We start from the raw sequence: 11569 nt of genomic DNA, 5'->3' as shown, positions 1-11569 counted from the left end.
GTCAAATTCTAGAGTGGCATAAGCAAAGTGGTCAAAAGGTAGAGTGGCAAAAACAAAGTTTTCCCTAAATTATTTGGACCAGATTTAATTAGAGATTCAGAGGAGAAAGTCAAGATGATCCATGACAGACTTAAAATAGCCCAATCCAGGCAGAAGAGTTATGCCGATACTAAACGCAAGGAGGTAACCTATGAAGTCGGAGACAGAGCATATCTTCGTGTGTCGCCACTTCGAGGAGTTAAATGATTTGGAGTCAAAGTAAAGTTAGCACCACGATTAGTGGGGCCATACAGAGTTTTGGAACACAGAAGAGAAGTTGCATATCAGCTGGAATTACCCGAAGCCTTGTCAGGAGTTCATGATGTGTTTCACGTCTCCCAGTTGAAGAAGTGCCATGCAGGGATGGTCGATATTCCTCTAAGGGATACAGTGCCCCTAGAAGCAATTCAGTTGGAGAGTGATCTGACCTATAAGGAGAAGCCCATCAAGATTCTCGAGACTGCAAGCAGGGTTACCCGCGACAAGGTCATCAAGTTTTGCAAGGTTTAGTGGAGTCATCATACTCAGGAAGAAGCCACTTGGGAACAAGAAGAGGATCACCGACAGGACCACCCGCACCATTTTGCTAGCCAACCCGAATCTCGAGGGCGAGATTCATCTTCAGGGGGTAGGTTTGTAACATCCCAATTTTCAATTTGGATGTTTATAAATAGATCATTCATATGCATCCATGATTTATGCATTTTTGCCCCATTTGTTTTATTTGAATTTTGATCCAAGGAACTTTTGAGCAACTCAAGGACCAAAAGAGAGAGTTGGAAGTTCCCCTAATACCATTTTTGAAAATTTCAAAGTTGGGAATTTGGATCAAATTTGGTTTCAGCAAAATTCATTTCCATTATTTCAAAAATAAAATAAAGAGAGAAGATAAAAGGACTTCTTCAAAAACAAAAAATAAATATTGAAAACTGAATTTGAAATCTAAATATATTTATTGGGTTTTATTTGCAATTTATTTTGATGCAAATTTATTAGCATAGCAAAAAGTTTATTTTTAAGAACTTGCATTTTAGGCCAGATAAAAGTTCACAAGGTCCTATATAAGACCATAATATTATGTGAATTTTTCTGGCATTTTTAGACTTATATTTATTTGTATTTTCGGTGCCATAGTGTTTCCGTTCTTTAAAAAAAACGGCTACACGCCTAGGCCAGGCCTAAGGCCCATACCTCTTCCCATGTACCACTGACAGAACTTTCATCCATGGCGCCTCCACCTCTTCCTTCTCTTCCTCTCCCTCTCCCATCCCATTAAGCCCCAGAACCGGTTCCCCTTGCCTCCCTCGACCCCTCTCCTTCACTATTGCGCCCTAATTCCCCTTCTAATGGCCATTAGAACCACAGGTAACTGCTGCCATTAACGCCATTAAATCTGATGATGCCCCGCTCTCCTCTGACTCCCCTAACCCTCCATAAAAGGCTAGAGCATCGCCCCTGTTCCCCTCGTCCGAAGCCCCCTATTTGCAAAAGCTATCTTCCTCTCTATCTTCCCCAATTGCTCAGCGGAGTTCCTGGATTCCGGCGGCTTCTCCACCACGCTAAGAGGCAATACCGACCCCGCGGCACTGTTCCTCGGATCCGTCTCACGTTACTCATCATCGTCCCGCACGCGTCCTTCGCCGAAGCACACCCGAACCGCCTTCTTTCTCGTCGCCGGCGACAAGTCCGGTGAGCACCCAGCCAGCCAATCAGAGAGCGCCACTTGGCATCTGGCGGAATTTTTCTCTTTTTCCAATATCAGATTCTATACCAATTTTTATTTTAGCGTATCTTTTAATCTATAGATCCGATTTAGTTGATTCTTTTTCCTACTAGTTCATAGAAATATCCTCCATCTAGAGAACCAAACGGAAAATATTTTTGAAAGTTTTAAAATTTGAATTCAAACTGATCTGGATTCAAACTTTGTTAGGCCATAACTTGAGTTTCGCAACTCCGTTTTGGGTGATTCTTTTTGCAAATCGAAGCTTGTGACATGTACTTTCTGTTAAAATCAAAACCATTTATTTTTTTTGCTGTAAAAATTACATTCTGTACAGAAACTTTATTTGGTTGTTTTTGAAGTTTTTCGAAGTCTTTTATTTGTTCTCTTTTTGGATCTTTGCTTGTATGCTTATGTATGTTATTGTTTGCTTACGCTAGATCATCCGGAGTGCGAAGCTTGCTACTACGAATCTTTAGGGTTCAACGAACGTCAGCAAGGCAAGTTCACACTTTGATCATAATTTTCAATACCCAGTTTTTACTATGCGTTAGTTTCACCCTCAAAGATTGCATGAATAGTATTGAGAAGATGTGGTTATGCTATGTAGTCCATGTGATAGGAACCTATAACTTCTGATCACCCCAGGATTATTCGTTATATCATATATTGCTTAGCCATGCTCGTAGACGGGGATTGGTATGTGTCATCCATGCAAGTTGCGAGAGATAATAATTTTGGGACAACTTAAGATGGCAACTTTAATACACATCTAGGTGGATTGTTTGGGGCACCTGGAGAAACCAGTGCTTTCCCAAGGGGATCCCGGAGTACCCGTGTGATTACCCTAGGTCTGCCACCCAGGCTCAAAGGGATCATACAACACTTCATGACTAGAAACTTCCATGTGCAGCCACAAGCCATTGCAGGCTCTGGCATAGTTGAGTAAGTTGTGTGACCTCTTTCCGTGGTAGACTAGCTGATGTAGGGGGAAGTAGGTATACCGGTCTACCCAGGGTTAAGGGGAAACACTTCTGAAAGGCTATGTTTCGATCTTTCGATCATGGAGGTGGTTGAGTCTTGTGGGGAAAAGTACGCAAACCTTTGTAGAGTGTACAAACTAATCATGATTAGCCGTGTCCCCGGTTATGGACAAATTTGAGTATATTGGTTGATCTCATCACTCTTTTTAATGAAATTATTGGGATGCTAATAACTTGGGAATTTTGGGATTGAGTTGGAGGTACCTTCTCAATAATGGCATTTTAATTTAATAGTAATTAAAAAATGCATTCCTTTGTTGTAGGGTAAAATTTGCTTTATGCAAAAATTAAACTTAGAGCCTCCACCAGCTAAATTTGCATATAGAGATAGTCTTTTTCATTATTATTCTATGGTGTGAAATTGCGAGCATATTCCATGTGCTGACCTACACGACTGCAACATATCATGTCGCAGACTTTTCCGATGAGGATTAAAGGCGCGATAGGTCGTTGTTCTACACTCAGTTTGTTGTGGAGTTTGATGGACTCTACCTTCGATGCGTTCGCAGTTATTTTTATTTAGATGGCCCTTGGCCATGTCATTGTAATAAATACTCTTTTGAGGACCTCGATGTAATAAAGTGTGTGATTGAACTTTGTTACAATTCATCGATTACTATGTGTGTCAGCATACCGATCCAGGGATGACACTTAAGCACAGAGACTTCGATCCATTTGGGTCAGGTCGCTACAATGATGTGATTGACAAGATCCATCCGTTAGCTTAGCATAATGATCGTTAAGTTTTATTGCTATTGCTTTCTTCATGACTTATACATATTCCTTTGACTATGAGATTACGCAACTCACGGATACCGGAGGAATACCTTGTGTGCTATCAAACATCACAACATAACTGGGTGATTATAAAGATGCTCCATAGGTATCTCCGAAGGTGTTTGTTGGGTTGGCATAGATCGAGATTAGAATTTGTCACCCCGAGTATCGGAGAGGTATCCTTGGGCCCTCTCGGTAATGCACATCATAATAAGACTTGCAAGCAATCTGACTAATGTGTTAGTTGCGGGATGATGCATTACGTAATGAGTAAAGAGACCTACCGGTAACGAGATTGAACTAGGTATGAAGATACCGACGATCGAATCTCGGGCAAGTAACATACTGATGACAAAGGGAATAACGTATGTTGTCATTACGGTACGACCGATAAAGATCTTCGTACAATATGTGGGAACCAATATGAGCATCCAGGTTCCGCTGTTGGTTATTGACCGGAGACGTGTCTCGGTCATGTCTACATAGTTCTCGAACCCGTAGGGTGCGCACGCTTAACGTTCGATGGCGATTTTGTATTATATGAGTTATGTGATTTGGTGACCGAATGTTGTTCATTGTCCCAGATGAGATCACGAACATGACAAGGAGTCTCAAAATGGTTGATAGGTAAATATTCATATATAGGACAATAGAATTCGGACACCGGAAGTGTTCCGGGGGTACCGGGTACGTATCGGGTCACTGGAAGGGGTTCTTGGCACCCCCGACAAAGATATGGGCCTTATTAGGCCAAGGGCGGGACAGACCAGCCCCTAGTGGGCTGGTGCACTCCCATATAGTCCGAATAGGAAGGGGAAAGGAAACGGGGAAGAGATAATGAAGGGGAGGCAATTCGGTGTCCCCCTTCCATCCCCCCCTCTCTCCTTTCCTTCCCTCTCCGGAAAAGAAGGTAAGGGGGGGGGGCGAATTGGACAAGGCCCCCAAGTAGGATTCCTCCTACTTGGGGCGCCCCATGGTTGTCCCCCTCCCACCTATATATATGTGGGGAGGGGGCGCCTAGAACACAACAACAAAGATTGTTAGCTCTGTACGGTGCCCCCCCTCCACAGTTTACTCCTCTAGTGATATTGTCGTAGTGCTTAGGTGAAGCCCTGCGCCGATCACTTCACCATCACCGTCACCAAGCCGTCGTGCTGACGAAACTCTCCCTCGACACTTTGCCAGATCAAGAGTTCGAGGGACGTCATCAAGCTAAACATGTGCAGAACTCAGAGGTGCTGCACGTTCGGTGCTTGATCGGTTGAATCGGGAAGACGTTCGACTATATCAACTGCGTTAAGCTAACGCTTTTGCTCTCGGTCTACGAGGGTACGTGGACACACTCTCCCCCTATCGTTTCTATGCATCTCCTATATAGATCTTGCGTGATAGTAGGATTTTTTTTGAAATTTCATGCTATGTTCCCCAACAGTGGCATCCGAGCCAGGTCTATGCGTAGATGATATGCACGAGTAGAACACAAAGAGTTGTGGGCGGTGGTCATCATACTGCTTACCACCAATGTCTTATTTTGATTCGACGATATTGTTGGATAAAGCGGTCCAGACCAACCTTACATGGCGACGTTCATGAGACCGGTTCCACCGACAGACATGCAACTAGTTTTGCAGAAAGGTGGCTGGCGGGTGTCTGTTTCTCCAACTTTAGTTGAATTGAATTTGACCGCAGCCGGTCCTTGTTGAAGGTTAAAACAACAAACTTGATAAACCACTATTGTGGTTTTAATACGTAGGTAAGAATGGTTCTTGCTATAAGCCCGTAGCAGCCATATAAAACTTGCAACAACAAAGTAGAGGACGTCTAATTTGGTTTTGCAGGGCATGTTGTGATGTGATATGGTCAAGACATGATGTGATATACGTTATTGTATGAGATGATCATGTTTTGTAAAAGTTATCGGCAACTGGCAGGAGCCTTATGGTTGTCGCTTTATTGTATGAAATGCAAACACCATGTAATTGCTTTACTTTATCACTATGCGTTAGTGATAGTTGTAGAAGCAATAGTTGGCGAGACGACCACGACGCTACGATGGAGATCAAGGTGTCAAGCTGGTGATGATGGAGATCATGACGGTGCTTTAGAGATGGAGATCAAAGGCACAAGATGATGATGGCCATATCATGTCACATATTTTGATTGCATGCGATGTTTATCTTTTATGCATCTTATTTTTCTTAGTACGACGGTAGCATTATAAGATGATCCCTCACTAAAATTTCAAGGTATAAGTGTTCTCCCTGAATATGCACCGTTGCGACAGTTCGTCGTGCCGAGACACCATGTGATGATCGGGTGTGATAAGCTCTACGTTCACATACAACAGGTGCAAGAAAGTTTTGCACATGCAGAATACTCGGGTTAAACTTGACGAGCCTAGCATGTACAGACATGGCCTCGAAACACTGGAGACCGAAAGCTCGAACGTGAATCATAGAGATGTTCACCATTGAAAACTACTCCATCTCACGTGATGATCGGACATGGTTTAGTTGATATGGATCACGTGATCATTTAGATGACTTGAGGGATGTCTATCTAAGTGGGAGTTCTTAAGCAATATGATTAATTGAACTTAATGTATCATGAACTTAGTCCTGATATTTTTGCATATCTATGTTGTAGATCAATGGCCCGTGCTACTGTTCCTTTGAATTTTGATATGTTCCTAGAGAAAACTAAGTTGAAAGATGATAGTAGCAATGATGCGGACTGGGTCCGTGATCTGAGGATTATCCTCGTTGCTGCACAAAAGAATTATGTCCTTGATGCACCGCTAGGTGACAGACCTATTGCAGGAGCAGATGCAGACGTTATGAACGTTTGACATGCTCGGTATGATGACTACTTGATAATTTAGTGCACCATGCTTTACGGCTTAGAACCAGGACTTCAAAAATGGTTTGAACGCCACAGAGCATATAAGATGTTCCAAGAGTTGAAATTGGTATTTCAGACTCATGCCCGTGTCGAGAGGTATGAGACCTCTGACAATTATTTTCCTACAAGATGGAGGAGAATAGCTCAGCTAATGAGCATGTGCTCAGAATGTCTGGGTACTACAATCGCATGAATCAAGTGGGAGTTAATCTTCCAGATAAGATAGTGATTGCTAGAGTTCTCTAGTCACTATCACCAAGTTACTAGAACTTCGTGCTGAACTATAATATGCAAGGGGTAACGAAAATGATTCCCAAGCTCCTCGCGATCGGTGAAGGTAGAAATCAAGAAATAACATCAAGTGTTGATGATTAAAAAGATCACTAGTTTCAAGAAAAAGGGCAAGGGATAGAAAGGGAACTTCAAGAAGAATGGTAAGCAAGTTGCCACTCCCGTGAAGAAGCCCAAAGCTATACCCAAACCTGAAACCGAGTGCTTCTACTGCAAAGGAAATGGTCACTGGAAGTGGAACTTCCCCAAAAACTTGGCGAATAAGAAGGATGGCGAAGTGAACAAAGGTATATTTGATACACATGTTATTGATGTGTACTTTACTAGTGTTCATAGTAGCCATTGGGTATTTTATACCGGTTTAGTTGCTAAGATTTGTAACTCGAAAAAAGAGTTGCAAAATGAACAGATACTAGTTAAGGGCGAGGTGACGAAGTGTGTTGGAAGTGATTCCAAGGTTGATAAGATCACCATCGCACACTCCCTCTACCTTCGGGATTAGTGTTGGACCTAAATAAATGTTATTTGGTGTTTGCGTTGAGCATGAATATTTTTGGATCATGTTTATTGCGATACGATTATTCATGTAAGTCAGAGAATAATTGTTGTTCTATTTACATGAATAAACCTTCTATGGTCATACACTCAATATAAATGGTTTATTGAATCTCGATCGTAGTGATACACATATTCATAATATTGATGCCAAAACATGCAAAGTTGATAATGATAGTGCAACATATTTGTGGCACTACCGTTTAGGTCATATTGGTGTAAAACACATGAAGAAATTCAATGCAGATGGGATTGTGGAATCACTTGATTATGAATCATTTGATGCTTGCAAACCATGCCTCATGGGAAAGATGACTAAAACTCCGTTCTCCAGAACAATGGAGCGAGCCACTGACTTATTGGAAGTAATACATACCGATGTATGCGGTCCGATGAGTGTTGAGGCTCGTGGTGGGTATCGTTATTTTCTGACCTTCACAGATGATTTGAGCAGATATGGGTATATCTACTTGATGAAACACAAGTCTAAAACATTTGAAAAGTTCAAAGAATTTCAGAATGAAGTGCAAAATCATCGTAACAAGAAAATAAAGTTTCTACAATCAGATCGCGGAGGTGAATATTTGAGTTACGAGTTTGGTCTTCATTTAAAACAATGTGGAATAGTTTCGCAACTCACGCCACCTGGAACACGACAGCGTAATGGTGTGTCCGAACGTCGTAACTATACTTTATTAGATATGGTGCGATCTATGATGTCTCTTACCGATTTACCACTATCGTTTTGGGGTTATGCATTGGAGATAGCTGCATTCACGTTAAATAGGGCACCATCTAAATCCATTGAGACGACACCATATGAACTGTGGTTTGGCAAGAAACCTAAGCTGTCGTTTCTTAAAGTTTGGGGTTGCGATGCTTATATGAAAAAGCTTCAGCCTGATAAGCTCGAACCCAAATCGGAGAAGTGCGTGTTCATAGGATACCCGAAAGAAACTATTGGGCACACATTCTGTCACAGATCCAAAGGCAAAATATTTGTTGCTAAGAATGGATCCTTTCTAGAGAAGGAGTTTGTCTCGAAAGAAGTGAGTGGGAGGAAAGTAGAACTTGATGAGCTAATTGTACCTTCTCTTGAATTGGAAAGTAGTTCATCACAGAAAACTGTTCCCGTGATACCTACACCAATTAGTGAGGAAGCTAATGATGATGATCATGAAACTTCAGATCAAGTTACTACCGAACCTTGTAGGTCAACCAGAGTACGTTCCGCACCAGAGTGGTACAGAAATCCCAGTTTGGAAGTCCTTTTACTAGACCATGACGAACCTACGAACTATGAGGAAGCGATGATGAGCCCAGATTCCACGAAATGGCTTGAGGCCATGAAATCTGAGATGGGATCCATGTATGAGAACAAAGTGCGGACTTTGGTTGACTTGCTCGATGATCGGCAAGCCATAGAGAATAAATGGATCTTCAAGAAGAAGACTGACGCTGATGGTAATGTTACTGTCTACAAAGCTCGACTTGTTGCGAAAGGTTTTCCACAAGTTCAAGGAGTTGACTATGATGAGACCTTCTCACTCGTAGGGATGCTTAAGTCTGTCTGAATCATGTTAGCAATTGCCGCATTTTATGATTATGAAATCTGTAAAATGGACGTCAAAACTGCATTCCTTAATGGATTTCTCAAAGAAGAGTTGTATATGATGCAACCAGAAGGTTTTGTCAATCCTAAAGGTGCTAGCAAAGTATGCAAGCTCCAGCGATCCATTTATGGACTGGTGCAAGCATCTCGGAGTTGGAATATACTCTTTGATAGTGTGATCAAAGCATATGGTTTTATACAGACTTTCGGAGAAGCCAGTATTTACAAGAAAGTGAGTGGGAGCTCTATAGCATTTCTAATATTATATGTGGATGACATATTGTTGATTGGAAATGATATAGAATTTCTGGATAGCATAAAAAGATACTTGAATAAGAATTTTTCAATGAACGACCTCGGTGAAGCTGCTTATATATTGGGCATCAAGATCTATAGAGATAGATCAAGACGCTTGATAGGACTTTCACAAAGCACATACCTTGACAAGATTTGAAGGAGTTCAAATGGACCAGTCAAAGAAAGGGTTCTTACCTGTGCTACAAGGTGTGAAGTTGAGTAAGACTCAAAACCCGACCACGACAGAATATATAGAGAGAAAGAAAGTCATTCCCTATGCCTCAGCCATAGGTTCTATAAATTATGCTATGCTGTGTACCAGACCTATTTGTACCTTACCAAGAGTTTGGCAAGGGGGTACAATAGTGACCTAGGAGCGGATCACTGGACATCGGTCAAAGTTATCCTTAGTTACCTAAGAGGACTAAGGAAAATTTTCTCAGTTATGGAGGTCATAAAGAGTTCATCGTAAAGAGTTACGTTGATGCAAGCTTTGACACTAATCCATATGACTCTAAGTCTCGATCTAGATATATATTTAAAGTGGGAGCTATTAGCTAGAGTAGCTCCGTGCAGAGCATTGTAGACATAGAAATTTGCAAAATACATACGGATCTGAATGTGGCAGACCCGTTGACTAAACCTCTCTTAGAAGCAAAACATGATCACACCTTAGTACTCTTTGGGTGTTAATCACATGGCGATGTGAACTAGATTACTGACTCCAGTAAACCCTTTAGGTGTTGGTCACATAGCGATGTGAACTATGGGTGTTAATCACATGGTGATGTGAACTATTGGTGTTAAATCACATGGCGATGTGAACTAGATTATTGACTCTAGTGCAAGTGGGAGACTGAAGAAAATATGCCCTAGAGGCAATAGTAAAGTTGTTATTTATATTTCCTTAGATCATGATAAATGTTTATTATTCATGCTAGAATTGTATTAACCGGAATGGGTCATCGTGCTAAGCTAACGGAATGGGTCAAGTCAATCACATAATTCTCTAATGATGTGATCCCGTTAATCAAATGACAACTCATGTCTATGGCTAGGAAACTTAACAATCTTTGATTCAACGAGCTAGTCAAGTAGAGGCATACTAGTGACACTCTGTTTGTCTATGTATTCACACATGTACTAAGTTTCTGGTTAATACAATTCTAGCATGAATAATAAACATTTATCATGATATAAGGAAATAAATAATAACTTTATTATTGCCTCTAGGGCATATTTCCTTCAGTCTCCCACTTGCACTAGAGTCAATAATCTAGTTCACATCTTTATGTGATTAGTTCACATCTCCATGTGACTAATACCCAAAGGGTTTACTAGAGTCAATAATCTAGTTCACGTCGCTATGTGATTTACACCCAAAGAGTGATCATGTTTTTCTTGTGAAAGAAGTTTAGCCTACGGGTCTGCAACATTCAGATCCGTATGTATTTCGCAAATTTCTATGTCTACAATGCTCTGCACGGAGCTACTCTAGCTAATTGCTCCCACTTCCAATATGTATTCAGATCGAGACTTAGGGTCATCTAGATCGATGTAAAAAGCTTGCATCGACGTAACTCTTTATGACGAACTCTTTTATCACCTCCATAACCGAGAAATATTTCCTTAGTCCTCTAAGGATAATTTTGATGCTGTCCAGTGATCTACTCCTAGATCACTATTGTACTCCCTTGCCAGAAAGATGCTAAGGTATACAATAGGACTGGTAAACAACATAGCATACTTTATAGAACCTATGACTGAGGCATAGGGAATGACTTTTCATTCTCTTTCTATTTTCTGCTGTGGCCGGGTTTTGAGTCTTTACTCAACTTCACACCTTGCAACACAGGTAAGAACTCCTTCTTTGACTGTTCCATTTTGAACTACATTGAAATCTTGTCAAGGTATGTACTCATTGAAAAAACTTATCAAGCGTCTTGATATATCTCTGTAGATCTTGATGCTCAATGTGTAAGCAACTTCATCGAGGTCTTTCTTCGAAAAACTCTTTTCAAACACTCCTTTATGCTTTCCAGAAAATTCTACATTATTTCCGATCAACAATATGTCATTCACATATACTTATCAGAAATGCTATAGTGCTCCCACTCACTTTTTTGTAAATACAGGCTTCACCGCAAGTCTGTATAAGACCATATGCTTTGATCACTTTATCAAAGCATATATTCCAACTCCGAGATGCTTGCGCCAGTCCATAGATGGATCGCTGGAGCTTGCTCACTTTGTTAGCACCTTTAGGATCGACAAAACCTTCTGGTTGCATCATATACAACTCTTCTTTTAAGAAATCCATGAAGGAATACA

This window comes from Triticum dicoccoides, chromosome 7A (genome assembly GCF_002162155.2).
Source record: "Triticum dicoccoides isolate Atlit2015 ecotype Zavitan chromosome 7A, WEW_v2.0, whole genome shotgun sequence".
Lineage (NCBI taxonomy): Eukaryota > Viridiplantae > Streptophyta > Magnoliopsida > Poales > Poaceae > Triticum > Triticum dicoccoides.
Note: the sequence above shows the minus strand (reverse complement) of the source record.